Below are 15,553 nucleotides of genomic sequence, written 5' to 3'. Positions count from 1 at the left end.
CAGCAGTTCCAGGTATCCTCTGACAGTTTTCGGTAGCTTAACATGGTAACAGAGGGATCCCAGGATTTGGAGTCACCTGGATGCGGTTTTCAGGGCCCAATCCCACCCCTGGCCATCTGAGATCTTTAGCCTAATGAACCCTGGGTTTTCTCATTTACAGAAAGACAAATACATCATCTCACGCATATCTGAAGAGGCAATTAAACATAACAAATCTTATGCAAGCATCTAACATGAGAGCAGTCTTCAAACACTCAACGAAAGAGCCCTTTTTCTCTTTCTTGTTTTTTTCAAATGCAAAAATTTAGCTTTTGGGTCTTTGAACAGATCCACAAATATACAGGCCTCCACTCTCTCCCTTTTGCTCTCTATCATTGATGCTTGCATTAGGTAATTCTCTGCGCATAAGCATTATTCTAAAGAAATGTATTGGCTATCGATCCTTTTGTATATCACATTATTTAAAATTCCTAAGTCTTTGGAATGGCACAAATATATCTTTTGACAACTGTTGCTTTTGATTCACTCACATAATGTTGCAGAGACTCTTGGCTTATCAACTAGTTCATAAAAGAAATGGGAAATGTCCCCTGTCTTTATTGATTAAGTCTACATGGATATGGTAAACTGAGGCACGAGCATCCTTTAGGGGCTTACACTCAGCCTAATGACTGGGCAATAAGGGTTGAATGTCCTGATATTTAAATTTCTACAAATGTCATATTCATCCATCACTTTTAAAATGCATCTGGAATTGTTTAAGTTGGGAATCTGTGTTTGTTAAGGCTCACAGACAGGCCATCATGAGCACGCTGTGCGGAACTGCCGTGGTAAATCTAGGCCACTATACAGCTCCAAGTAGTTGACAAATTCCACTGTTGCTTGCTTTTTTTTCCTTCTATGAAGTTTAAAATAAACAATTAACCTATTTCCAACACAGTGTTTGGTATTGATTTAATTTAGCATGTGTTATTCATCTGCATGCCTCACAACGGTTGCTTAATTGTCTAAATCTTCCCGTGTAGAGTGCTGCCTATGGAATCTCTTCCCACAGAACACTCTTAGCGGAGTGTGGCTTACTATTTCCATAACATCTGTCTTTCCTACTAAAGAGCAGATTAACAATTATGCTTCTTTTAAAGGTGTGTGTGTGTGTGTGTGTGTCAGTGCGCATGTGTATTTAGGAAGGGATGGGCAAGATAATTTGCTCTCTGGTACAATATTTGCAGTCCTATCATCAGATCAGATATTTTCCTTGTACCCATATTGCAGCTGGCAAGGTTGCCCTTCCCTTTTGCCCTATTGTGCCACGGAACACCACATTGTTCTGCACAGAGACGACATACGCAACCCCTCCTCTGGCTACCACTCCCAGTCTCTTTCTCTTTCACACACACATACACACACATACACAGGCACACATACAAATGTATGCGCCTGTGTACACAAAGCTCCTTTCAATTGTGTTAAACAGTAAAGCAGAAGGATTTTTTAAACTAGTGTTTTGTTTTGCAATGGTTGCTGATGGTGTTCGTGTAATACAGTTTTAATCAAATCCCCAAAGCTGAAGACCTTTCAGCATATCTTAGGCTGTACCGTGCAGGGTTTATTCCACTTGAAGTGGCCACCAGGGAGGTACAATTAGCTGTTCCCATGGAGAAGTTTGTTATAGTAATAAATAATAAGTAGCATAGGTAGCGATGGAATCAATTAAAGATATTTTTGACCATCTAATGGTTTATGGGAATGTTAAATAATTGACAACAAGTTTTTGACTATGTTTTCCATCTGCATGTCTCCTTGTAACTAAACATTGACTGTGCACACAGGATGGTATCTGAGGTCACTCCTTTTTCTTTCTTAAAGCCACATTGTCAAGGGTATTGTATGAAAGACAGTGGCAGCCCTTACATAACTGAGCTGATTTTGAGAGGGTTAAAACTCTGCTGTAAATATTTGCTGCAGGCGGAAATCTAACATATGAAGCAGGAGAACAAATTGTGTTATCAGTTTCAAAAACAATCTGTTTCGCCATTCATTTATTTATTTTTTTAACCAGTGTAAAAACAGAACAATAGGAGTTGACTGGCTGAGAGGGCTTTGTGCTTTGTCTCTGGGTTCCAACAGCTTTGATGTTAAAATGGAAATTTGGCAAGTGGGGTGTGTTGGTAAAGTGCTCTAAATGCTTTTGGCATCTTGACAGGGAAAAGAATCAAAATGGTCAAGCTACCTTGGTTCAAAATTGGTGCGTGTATGTTCATGAATTGCTTTCTAAATAAAATCTCAGAAGGAAATAGGATGAATGGGTTTATTGTGTGTATTCAGGGGTGAATTGATATGCTACACATCACCTACAGCAGGTCAGTGATCCATGAGCTTAGTGAGATTTACATGAAAAGACACAGTTGTTCCTTCGAAGTGATTGGATAAATGACATATGGTTGCAGTGCCAATGTAGGTATCAATGGGAATTAGTTAGATGAAAATTTGGGCTAAATAAAGCTTAAATTGTGATGATCGTCGTTTGATTAGGAGAAGTAGTCCTATCTGATGATCTATTTTACAAACATTATCATTGTAAAAAACCCACTCTGTGGATTGGTTTACCTAAATGCAGAATGCATCCATTCTTTCCTGAGAGTCCTTATGAACTCAATGTTAGCTATGCATTACATATAAGTAACAGAAACTATGGCTGCTGGGTTGTGCAATTTCTAAGTGCCTATTAATTATATCTCAAGTCAAAGGTATTTAATGCCATATTACCTTGTATTGAGTAGGGGTGAGCAAACTACAGACCAAAAGCCAAATCTTGCCCACTGTGTATCTTTGTAAATAAAGTTTTATTAAACACTGTGACATGCATTCATTTATGTATTATTTATGACTGCTTTATGCTAGGATGACAGAATTGAAGAGTTGCATCAGAGATTGTATGTACGACCTGCGAAGCTGAAAATATCTGCTATCTGACTCTTTCTAGAAATGTATCCCTGCCCTGAACTTAGAGGATCCCTTAATCTGAAGATTTAAAATGTACCTGTTATTTTCACCATATTCCTTTGGATTCATTCGTTCATTCCTGTTTCTCAATTCTGAAGATTGTAGATCAAGGAATCTGAGAATGATCAGATGATCAAATGGAACAGTGAGAGAATTCATACCCCCCCCAACCATCACTCTTAATCTAGAGTGCCAGAAGTTATTGAACAGAGTAGCCTGATCAACTGAGAAACACCCCCTTTTGGAGGGGTTTGGCCAGCTGTCTCAAATCAGTAGCTGAAACACAGGTGACAGAATCTCTTGGAAGTTTATCAGGATGGCGAAGAGGTAGGAAGTGGAGGTAAAAGTAGGAGAAAAAGTAATAAGAGAAAAGTAGATTGGCTCTATAATTCTAAGTGAGTGAGAAAATATATATGAATAAAGCAAAAGACTTTAAAGGAATTGCATGCGTGAGGAGGAATGGCTGGGACTTCTTTTCCTTAGATGATGGCTCCTTAATCGTCATCCTACAGGGGGTGGACAAGTTCTGCATTTCCACAGTAACTGTAGTCTGTAGAAAAATGTAGGCTATTTCTTTTCTCCCCTACCACATACAGGATGAGCTGCAGAGAGCTAATAGAAAATTATGAGTGTAGGAGACAAAGCAGGGTGGTCTTTGCTCTCACCTCCGACACCACTGATATTTCTTTTAAGTGTATGGGCCTAGAGTCTAGGAGGGTACATATTCTAGAACTGTCATACTTGACACTTCCTATATCTCTTCTAATTAGGTAGGAATTGATAAACATGCAAAAGAGGCACTATTTTATTGTTACTTATTTTTTTAGCATTGATAGTTGTCTGATAAAAAGAAAAAAAGTAAATTGAATGAAGGGAAGGGATTGAGTGGCTCAATGCTTATCTTATTTTGGTGCAAAAGGCTGAGGACACCTGCTTATGGTGCTGCAATATCTCTGGATTACTTTTAGCCTTTCAAACTCACTGTCTCTCCTTTCTCCCCTCTATCCCAAGATTGTCTCCAATTTTTGCCCAAATGATTATTTTTTAAAGTTTTTTAGCTTCACACCTCTTTCTTCATCTTTCCCTTTTATTTTTCTTTATTTTTACTTTTTTTCTGAGACCTGTCAAAAGTACATGTCATAACATGTTTTTGTTGTTGTTGTTGTTCTGCCCCTAGAAGTTCCTGACTTCTGTTTTATTTCTTGGAAATCATTTATTTCTCATTCTACTTCTTCACAGTCAAAACCATACATTTTCAGCTGCCTGAAATGCCTGTACTCATAATTAGGCTTTGTGTAAACATCAAGGGTTTTGTTTTCCTTCTAGAAAGGGCGGTTAAATGAGATTTGGGTGGGGATTTTGGCACAGCCAATCTCTATTTTTTCAAGTTACTTATTAAGACTTGACAACCCACACATTTTATGTAACACGAATAGGGGTCATCTTTCCTACCCAATGTTCTATGAAACTAGTAGAAGAGTCAATAGAATTATTGTTAGTCAAGGAAATCAAAGTGAGAAAAGCAAAATTGACTTTCAAAGTTGTTTTGCCTTCCTTGATATCTAAAGGACTCAGATGTGTGTCAAAAAACTCTTTCCAGGTCTTTCCCTGAGTTAGGTCCTTCAGGGTGCCATGTTTTCACCTATATTTCCATTGCCTACCAGTGTTTTTTCTGACACACTTATCAGCAGGTCTGTCAAGCATAAAGCTGAATTACCATCTGATTTGGAGCCTAAATTACCATCTAACTTGGAACAGTCACTTTGTCAATAAGAAGCCCTGCCCTCCTGGTTTACTCTTTAGTTGGTTCCCATTCCTGCTCTGTGGATCTCCACTCCTGTCCCGTGCCTGACCCTTGACTTCATCTCATATGACTCCCTCTTCACATTAGTGCCAGTGACATTAATAAAGGAGAATTACTCAAACACATTGTTCTCTTTATGCGTTTTTACATTCTGCTTCATTTTAACCAAAACCCTTTCTCTCTTTTTAGTTACGCTTTAAAGCCTGGTTTAGGTATTAACCTCTCTTTATAAAATATACCTCAATACACTACTTCAGATAAAGTTAATTACTTTTTCATACCTCCTTCATATTTCTTGTGTTTCATGAAACACATTGTCAAGCAATTATTTGTTAAATGTCTGTCTACCTAAATTTCAGTTTCCAAAACCTTCCTTTATCCCTGCTACTTAACTTATGAGTGGATATATAGTAGAGATCCCAGGAATGTGTTGAACTGAGCTGATGAATAGGTAAATAATAAGTTATCTGGCTCCTGGGAGATCAGACACAAGGCCTGGACCTTCTAACAAATGTGGATTAACCTAGGATGAATGTTTAAAAAACTCAATATAGTTTGTCATTAGGTCTATACAAATTCCTATTGAGCTATGATTATTGGGGGTAAAGATTAGGAGATGAAAGTGTAGTATTTTAAATGGCTGAACTCCAGATCACCAATGTTTTGGAATCATAAGATATCTATCTAACTATCTATCTATCTAATATGTATACATATATTTTTTTCTCCAGTATCTGCAAAACTCCAAAATACACACAAGTCCCTCCTTCTAATGAGTCAGTTGAATGCAAAATCAACTGTAATTCAAGAAATCAAAAGCACTAAGAGGGGTGAGCTTTGTCAGACTGGACCAACTTGTTCTACCTGTTATGGACAAAGGAAGGTCTGATGAAGTCCCAGGGTACAGGGAGTGGTAGCTTGGGTTGCAAGAAGCATCCTGTGTCTCCCCCTACTGGTTGGTGGAATAACTAAATGAACAACCCCAGGAGTCCCACTGGCCATGACCTCACAGCTTTGTCCCATCTGGTCACCTGGCTTCTGTGAACTTTTAATAAGGAAGGTTGATATAGAGTTCATGTCAGGATATTTTCTTTCATCCAAGCTTTCTAAATCTAGTTAATTAGCATTCTGCATTTCTTAACAATTCTAACTTCACATCCCATTGAAATAAACCATTAAGAAACCCACTTCTGGCATATTTTAATTCCAGGCTATCACTACATTTTGATTAGATTAAAATTGTTTTAAAAAGGTCGTGTTTGAAAATAATCAGAAGGGTTACCACAAGGGATATCATCTCCTCTAGCCTTCCAAGGATGTGTTTAGCATCCCAGTAAATCCGGAAATATGAAAAAAGAATAGTCCTCATAAAAAGAAATACCATCTATGGTAAATCCACAGAACATTTGGGGGAGGGTGGAAAGAATTACCCCAAATTAATTTGCATTATCCAATTATCTCTATTCTATGATTATATATCAGACAGATTCAAATTCCAAAAGAATTAGAAAAGGCTTTTATTGTGTGTATTCATAACAAAAGCTGAGGCTAGCCAAGAACCTACAAAGAAGATATTGTAGGATAGATATGGTTAGATATGAGAACCAGAAATGAAGCACCACGAAGTCAGTGCAATAGAGAGCAAAGAAAAGTAACATCAGGAAAAAAAGGATGAAATAAAAGAAATCACCCCAGGAGAGTGGATTTTGAAAAGACTAAAGGTTCATTGCAAACATCTTCATAGGTCTAGTTGTACATTATAGTTGTCAATTATTTTGGCTAGATGGTGTTCATTATATTTTGTTTACTGTATTGGGGTCTTCCCCAATATCATAACTTTTAGAGACAGTTCTGTTAAAACAGTATAAAATTATTTATTCACAAATCTGAATTGAGTGCTTTATTATTTTGGATATGCTAATTACTTAAATAATTCTAAAAGATCAGTATAGTTGCTGAATGCAAGGATTGGTTTCTTGTGTTATCACAGTCTGGTGCTGGCTATTTAGGGACCAGGTTTCTTCTACCCTAAGGTGCTACAGTCTTTAACAGATAGCCTCCAGGTTTACTGAACAGGAAGAGAGAGGAACATCACCCATGAAAGGTTTTTATGGACCAGACCTAGAGATGGCTTACAATTATTCACACTCCACATTGCATTGACCAGAAATCAGTCACCCAATGCCAAACTGCCAAGGGGCTCTGACAATGCTGCCCTCCTACCTGGGCAAGAAAACAAATATGGATATTGGTTTTGACATTAGCAATGACAATTTTCTATTTGGGAGTCTAGAGATTTAGCAGTGGGTGTTAAGTGGTTGAGGGAATGGACAAAAATACTGCCTTTAAAAACTGGAAATAGACAACAAATGAAATCATTGTTAAGTCAAATGCATGGTCTATTAAAGGGTAAAATGCCCTAAGAAGAAAACTAAAACACCCACAGGTAAAGAGGGTAGAGAGTCAGTTGCCATTTAAATAAAGCAGCTGAGGAAATGCCTCACCAAAGAGATATTTGACAAAGGATCTGAAGGAGGCATGGGAGTTAGTGAATAACCAGGGGAAGAAGATTTCAGGAAGAGAACACTGCAAGTCCATGATCTCTGAGGGGCAAGCGTAGCTGGCATGTTAGAGGAACAGCAAGCCAGATGCCCAGTGTGGATGGAGTAGAGTGAGCTGGTGGTGGGGGGTGCTATTAGGAGATGAAGTCACTGAGGTAAGGGAGGAGGTGGGCTTTATATTGTTTATTGACTACTGTAAGAACTTCAGATCTCGCTCTTGCCTTAGCCCTTTCTTTCTCTCTCTCTCTCTCTGAAACTGGAAGCATTGGAGGCTTTTGAGAAGAGAATTGACCAACCTGCATGGACTCATTTTTAATGACATCCCTCTAGTTGCTGGAATAAGAATAAAAAGTAGGAGACAAGAGTAGATTAAGAGGAATCGTTTGGAGATCATTCTAATAACCAAGTTGAGAGATTATCGAATCCAATTAGTTGCAGAAAAAGTAGAAAGATGTAATTAGATTATAGGCATATTCTGAAGGTAGGGCCAAAAAGATTTGGTGATTGGTCAGATGTATGGTGGAGAGAAAAGAAATCAAGTGTGACTCCAAGGTGTTGTGTCTTAGCAAACAGAGCAATATGAGAGGGTGCAGATTTTTAAGATGGTCCAACCAAGATCTAAGTTCTTGACATATTAAAGTTGAGATGGTTATTAGCAATTCCAAAGAAAATGCTGAAAAGGTCCTTATTTTAAAAGTGTGTCTGGATTTCAGCAAAGTGGCCTGGCTGAAGAGAAATGTTTGTTAGTTATCAGACTCTAGTCAGATGGGATCCCTAAAGCAATGAGGAAAGAAATCCAGGGCGGGGCACTTGGAGCCACTGTGATATTCCAAGGTTGGAGATGAGGAAGATTAACCAAAGGGGACAGAAAGTAAGTGGCTAGTGAGATAGACTGAAAACCAGGTAGAGACTAAGGGAAGAAATGCTTCAAGAAGGAGGGAGAGAGCAAATGTAATAAATGCAGCTGGTAGGTCAAGTGGGACAAGGAATGCAATGCAATCTCTGGATGTAGAACGAGGATGTCATTTGTGTCCTTGACAAGAGCTTCGTTTCCATCAAGTGGTAAAAACAAAACTCAACTAGAGTTAGTTCAAAGAGGATGCAGGGAGAGGAATTGGGGTTTATGAGTGTCAATTAAACATTTAATATTATGCTGAAAAGGGAAGGGAAGAAATAAGGGTTACATTAGCAATAAGGGTATTAGCAATTAGAAATTAGGTTATTAATTAGCAATTAGCAATTAGAAATAAGGGTTTGGCAAGAGTGGGAAGTGGGTGTAAAGAAGGAATTTTCTTTAGATATTTGTAGACTGATGAGAAAGATTCAATAAGCAGGAGACATTGTAGAAGAAAGAAAACTTCTAGAGCAATATTTTAGAAAAATTGACAAGTGCACAAGAAAAGGGACTGGCTTTTCCTGGCAGAGGTGACAGCCATTCAGTAACCGGGCACAAAGCAGAGTTCCATGACACAGAGCAAATAGGGGCTGGGTGGGGTGGGAACTGGTGGAGCTTCTCATCCAATTGCCACTGTTTCTTCAGCAAAATGAGAGCGGGCACAAAGTAGGAATTGAAGGGAGGAAAAAGTACAAAATGGTCACCTGGGAAAGTGGGAGAGGGAACGAACTGGGGAAATGGGATGTGATTGGCCACATGAAGGGCTCTCTGTGGAGAGTGAGCAGGAATTTAAAGTGAGGCGAGTCAGCAGTCTTGTGTTTATTTCCAGCTTCATTTAGCTCCACGGGTGCAGGTGAGGATAAGAGCAGAGTTGGATTTGACCAGAGTTGCATTTTTCAAGTGAGTAAGCTGAACAGAAAGCCAAGCAGATGAAGGCATAGGCAAAGAAAGGATCATCATGATGGACTGCAGAACTTCAGCTGGCTAGAAGTGAGCTAGGCTGGGAAGAGTTTTAAAAGGCTGTTTCAGAGGGAAGGTTAATGGGTTGCAGATGCCAGTGCTGAGTTGGGGTATCCCATGGTGGAAGCTGCAAAGATTGAAGATGGTGAACAGAGGGGAGATTTAAAAAGAGGTTTCAGTTGTGAGGAACAAAATCTAAGGCATGATTATAGACAGGGAGGAGAGTTCCCTAAACTCTTCAGGCAACTGAGCAAGCAGAGCTTGAGATTCATTTGCATGGACGTGGAAATCACTGGAAATTAAGATAGCAGTAACTTTGTAGAAGATGACACGGTGTCAGGAACTAAAACCTTCCAAGAATTAGAAAGGAATGGCCACTAGGTACTCAGGGAGGAAGGGAGGATGGGGAGCGTAACTCGATGTCAAAGGATTGGAGGTGGAGATTGTTGGGACAGGGAAAGAGTGCATGTTGGTAACAGAGCTAAAGAGAACACTTGCTTCACACCCAACCTGGTGGTATATAGAGGTGGGTAAGAAAAAAGTATGGGGGAGACAGTGTCCTCATGAGTCAGCCTGGTTTCAGTTCATAAAACCAGATAAATAAGAAGAGGTTGAGGATGTTGGAGGTTTTCATGAAGCCTAACAGTGAGTTCCAAAGGGCTCTAACTGGAAAGGATTGAGGCCATCAAGAGAAGTGAGAGTTGTGTTTAGAAAACATTTTACACAGAGCTGGATGCAGATTGGTGTGCGGGGTATGAGGGCCTGCAGTTCAGCTTGAACTTTAGATAAATGATGGAACTCGTTTTTATTTGAACCCACCCCCACCATCACCAACCTCCTCCTTCATCCCTTGCCTTGGCAACTACTATCTGTTCTTCACCTCTGTAGTTTTGTCAGTTTGAGAATATTGCATTAATTGCATCGTACACTAGGCAACCAGTTTTGACTGACATTTTTCACTAACTGTGAGGCGCTGAAGTCCATCCAAGTTGTTGCTGGTATCAACCATCCATTCTCCTTTATTGCTGAAGTACATTCTGTTGTATTAAAAGCCAGAGTTTGTCCAACCATTTGCTCATCTAAGGACATTTGAGTTATTTTGACGTTTTTTGCTCCATGCATAAATCTGCTCTTAGCATTTCATGTATAGGATTGCTACTCTGTTTTTAAGATTACTTTTATCCTAAGTTTCCTTTAAATTGTGCATTTTATATTCTTGTGGTATTCTTCTACCTAACTCAAAAAATAAATAAATTCATAATTATTAAAAGTGTAAAAAACAAAAAATTCATCAGTGGAAATGACATCGGCACAGCATACAGAATGACACACACACACGCACATACACACACACAGCACTATGGATAATTCTTGCAAACATAATGATGACTATCACAGAAGTTTGACTCCTTTTACATAAAACACAAACAGCAAAGTTAATCAATATGATCATAAGCCTAGAGAGAAGTTATCCTTGAGGAGAGGTTCTGACTGGCTGAGATGCTGATAACGTGATTGAATTGATGCCTTTCTTGGTCTGCTAATTGGGTGAAATGGGTAAGCTCTACCCACACTGGAGGTGCGCTTTTCTGAATGTGTATGGGCTCCCAGAAAGCATTTAAAAAGAATCTTTAGCATGTTCTCTAATATGTTCCTTTTCTTTATTGCTCATAGTAGGCATGAATCCCCAATTCCATTTCAGTTTCGATCATGGATAACATTTTATATGGGATGCTCTTAAAGAAAAGGGGAGAGAAGCATTTCAAGCTAGGTGGTTTGAACAAACTCTCACTAATTTACTTATAGTGGTGGCATTGATTTCATCTGTAATTCTTTTTTTCTTCCTGCAATTCATCTCACTGTCAACACCCAACCTGAGAACAATGGAATGGGTAAGTAGAATTTTTATTTATTAAAAGGGCAACATCTTAGAAATGAAATTACAATTTAGTTGGGATAAATTGTCTTATAACTTCATTTTTTTTTACATTAAAGCTATAATTGAGGGGCATTATATGCTGTTTATCACTGCAATGAAAATGCAGTCAGAATGAACTTCTTGAGGCTGTTAAACTGCCTCTTATTAGCATTGAAACTATACTCACAGCCCATTATCTTGGGCTATATTTTTTGGTATAAGGGAATTGCTATCAAAGTGTACTTAATCTGAAAGGAATTGGATTATAATTGGAGTCTTTCTGAAAGGGGAATTAAAATTATTTGGTATTGTGGTAAGGTAACAATGTGCTGTTAGAATGTTAAAGGAACGTAGCATGACATTGGAAGGGCACATTGATCATTATCACTTGACGTCAAGTGATTCTCCGTGGTTTTACTCCTAATCAATCTGGGTAGCCAAAGAGAAAATATTTATCAATTCATCTGAGACAGCTGGGTTTTCACAGAGTGTTGAAAAGTTTTCGTCATGTTCTGTCATCCATCCATAGACATCACTTGGTGTTTCTTTACAGGGAGTGCTAGAACCTGAGTACTTGTGGAAACAGAATGGAGATGAGGAGAGGGCAAGGAGATGTCCAGAGGGCAGGAGGAAGGGAGGAGAAGGGGAAGAGCCCCACATATGGCTGTATGACTATATGAATATGCCCCAGGGAATCCCATATTTATGTATAATTATAACATACTAATAAAAAAATATACATACACCCGTAAAAACGTAGAAGGAAGACAAGAAGAACAGAGGGAGGGATGAGAAAAGGGAAAGGGGAAGTGCTAAGGAATAAAATAGGGGAAATTAGGTTATGTGCACATATGAATATGTTTCAATGAATCCCACTAATATGTATAATTATAATATACTAATAAAAGCATGAAAAAAAGGAATTTATGTGCCTTGGAATCAAGTAGACATTTTATAAAGGTGAGTTAAATTAAATCATATTGCCAACAGATCTAAGTAAAGGGGAACTGAAAATTCCTTCTAATGGATTATTTTAAAGGCAGCAAGATAATGGGCATGGGATTATTGTTGTCATTTCCACACTGTGATATGCCAATATAATTGCTGCCAGACATGCCTTTTGACCCAAAATAAATAAATAAATAGACACTGTCACATGATCGAGGTCAGAGGTTGACAACTATAGCCAAATAGTATTTTTAGCTTTGCAGGCCATATGTTATGTCACAACTATGTCACCGTAGCATGAAAGCACTCATAGCAAGCAGAGGGATCTAACTGTTTTTCAGTATAACTACAAAAAACAGACCACTGGAAGGATTTAGCCTGCAGACCATAGTTTGCAAAAACCAACCTAGGTGATTGCCTGCTAACTTTGGTGATTATAAAAGGGAAAGCAAACCGCACACTGGAATTTCAGGGCTGTGTAGGTCGTAAGTTGGCCATCCAGATGCAAAATATGACTTTATTTGTTGTAATGATAATTATATTATTAAAATATAAGGTAATTTTAATATAACTATTTTAATTATAATATACTTATAACACTTATTGCTATCATTAAAAACAAATAGCACTTTATTCTTTTCTCTTTGGAGACATTGAAATACAGCATCTCCTACTCTTAAGTAGAAACATAAAAAGCAACTCAGTATAATTTCTAAACAAAGAAGGGATTTGAAAGTCCATTTTTAACCTTGCTCTTTCTCCTTTCCTAATAGAAAGGAAAAGAAAACCGTGTGTGTGTATGTGTGTGTGTGTGTGTGTGAGAGAGAGAGAGAGAGAGAGAGAGAGAGAGAGAAACTTTGATCAGAATGCATGGCCCCAGCTGGGAGTGTTCTTCCACTCTCCATTGCTTTTCCAATGCCTTTAAAGAAGGCAACCTGAGAGTGGGTTGGCCCCTCTCCTGACTTATGAGTAATTTGTTGCATTACTGAAACAGCAGTCACAACAGGATCCTGCCTACACTTTGAAGTATTAGATACATCCAGAATCAAACAGGGCAACTTCCTCCACCAGAGAGGGACATTTGAGATATCACTGCTGACCGGCAAGCTAGAGTTGAGAGTTCACTCTGATATAAGCCATAAAGAGTGTACTCATGCCATCATTTTCAGAATGGCACAAAGTCACCCTGTGACCAATCATTTGACCTGTGCAAGTGCCAGTTTCCATATTTGCAGAACTGCACTTTCCAGGGTTGGCATGAGCACATGCACACAAAGGAGTAAAAGTGCTTGGTACCCTCCACCTAGAGCCGCCTTACTCCTCAGGTGTGTTCCCTCAGTCCTCCGTGGGCTGTCACTGCTTCCTTTGTTTATGACGACGAGTACTGGGTAAATTGCAGGAAGTGATAAACAATCACCGACTTATGTTCCTACCTCCAGATTTGTATTCTTCTCAGAAATCTAACAGACTGACATCAGAACGCCAAGTTTGAACTGTGGGGCGGTGGCACCCTCATCTCCTTCAACTGCACATGCCATCCAGGGCAGCAGTACCAGCGCATTTCCCAATACTTATATTTCCAGTATTTTTTTTGACATTTAACACCATTAGAACATACAGCGGAATCCAAGTACAGTTTCTTTGAGGTAAAAATGTGAGTGTTTTTTTTCATATCTCAGTGTGTGGAATAACCTTTAGATGCAAAGTTAGCACAGCAAACATTGACATGATGCAGGCAGCTCGGAGCACAGTTCCTAAAAATAAATATAAGAAGTTCATATGCTATAAAAAAAAGTTAAGAATTTTAATAAAAAAAAAACAGCTTTGAGGCTTACAGACTCATGAAATCCCACTATTGTCTTTGATCTCATGAATGCAATTGATTGGAAGATACTAAATATAGTTGTGCCAAATATATAAATGTATACATATACATAAAATTGTTTAAACCTATCAATTTTCTTTTCAGCCTATTGTTTTTAAAGTTTTCCTGCTGCTGTGAAGTTTAGTTGTTTCCACTGGGGTCTCAATTCATTTGACTACGTAAGGTTACACACTTTTGGAATTAGAAGTTCTGGAAAGAAGTTCAGAAGTTAGGTTTTTTTTTTTTTTTTTTTTAAGGCAAATTGATTGACATTTTAGCTCCTTAGCTGTTGTCTTTGTAGGATTGTTAGGATGTCTTTTAAGGATGATCCAGAAGTCTGATGTTCCTGCAAGATGACACTCACCCTCACCCTCATGGCTACTGGGTGTGGTCCTTGGAGGAAGCACTAAACCCAAGATTCATCTTCCTTAAAGATGAGGTCTTTTGCCAGGATGCTCCCTGATCCTTCAAGCACGTTATCTTTTGGCCCCCATTCCTTTCCTTTAAAGGTAATAATATGTTCAAGGACTTTGGAAAAACCTTCCTTCCCTTTTTCTCAGCTTTGTAGTTTAATGAGATTGACCTTGATTTCAGTTTCCTTGGTAAGTCCAGATTAGTTTAAGCAAATCAGTGTATCCTGCATCCATGATAACAGTGATTGACCAAAGAACATTCACATGTCCCAGAATCTACTCTTACTGGTGCAGCTGAGCAATGTGTCCTTTGCTTGAGCCACAAGAGTGTCTATAAGGACTTGGGCTTAAGTGTTCAGATAGAGACTTCCTCTTTCCTATTGAACACAAAGGCAAATGCAATATCCTTGAAAGCTTCTGGCTCTTGGTGGCTTTCCAGAGTCATGGGTTAACACTTTGCTTGAAGCCAGTGCTACCTCTATACTGTAGTTACATGAGCAAATAAATTTATTTCAGTACTTAAATCTGTATGCATAGCTCTTTTGTCGCAAGCCCCAAATAATCTAAACCAAAGTCCATAGGCTTTTCAGATAGACCTATATGTGTGTGAATATAAGTATGAATATGGAATAAACTCAAATGAGAATTTAATTGCATAATGAAGGTTAGTATCAGTTTAGCACAATATTAAACTTAAAATCAGCATACTATAGTGATGCAGCCACCTCAATGTTTACAGCAGTTCAGCTCACAATAGATAAACTACGGAACCAACCTAGGTATTCTTCAATAGATGAATGGATAAAGAAAATATGGTATATATACACAATATAATATTACTCAGCCTTAAAGAAGAATGAAATGATGGCATTTGCCGATAAATGGATGGAGCTGGAGAATATTGTGCTAAGTGAAATAAGCGAATCCCCCAAACCGGAAGGCGGAATGTTTTCTCTGATGCACAGATGCTAATTCACAATAAGAGGGGTGTGGGTAGAGAAGAATAGAGGTACTACTTTGGATTAGGTACAGGAGAGTGATGGGAGGGGAAGAGTATGGGGGTAGGAAGGATAGTAGAATGAATCAGACATTATTACCCTATGTACATATATGACTACATGACCAATGTGATTCTACATCATGCACCCAGAAGAATGAGAAATTATACTCCATTTATGTATGATGTG

Source organism: Marmota marmota, unplaced genomic scaffold (assembly GCF_001458135.2).
Source record: "Marmota marmota marmota unplaced genomic scaffold, marMar, whole genome shotgun sequence".
Lineage (NCBI taxonomy): Eukaryota > Metazoa > Chordata > Mammalia > Rodentia > Sciuridae > Marmota > Marmota marmota.
This window is presented reverse-complemented; position numbering follows the sequence as displayed.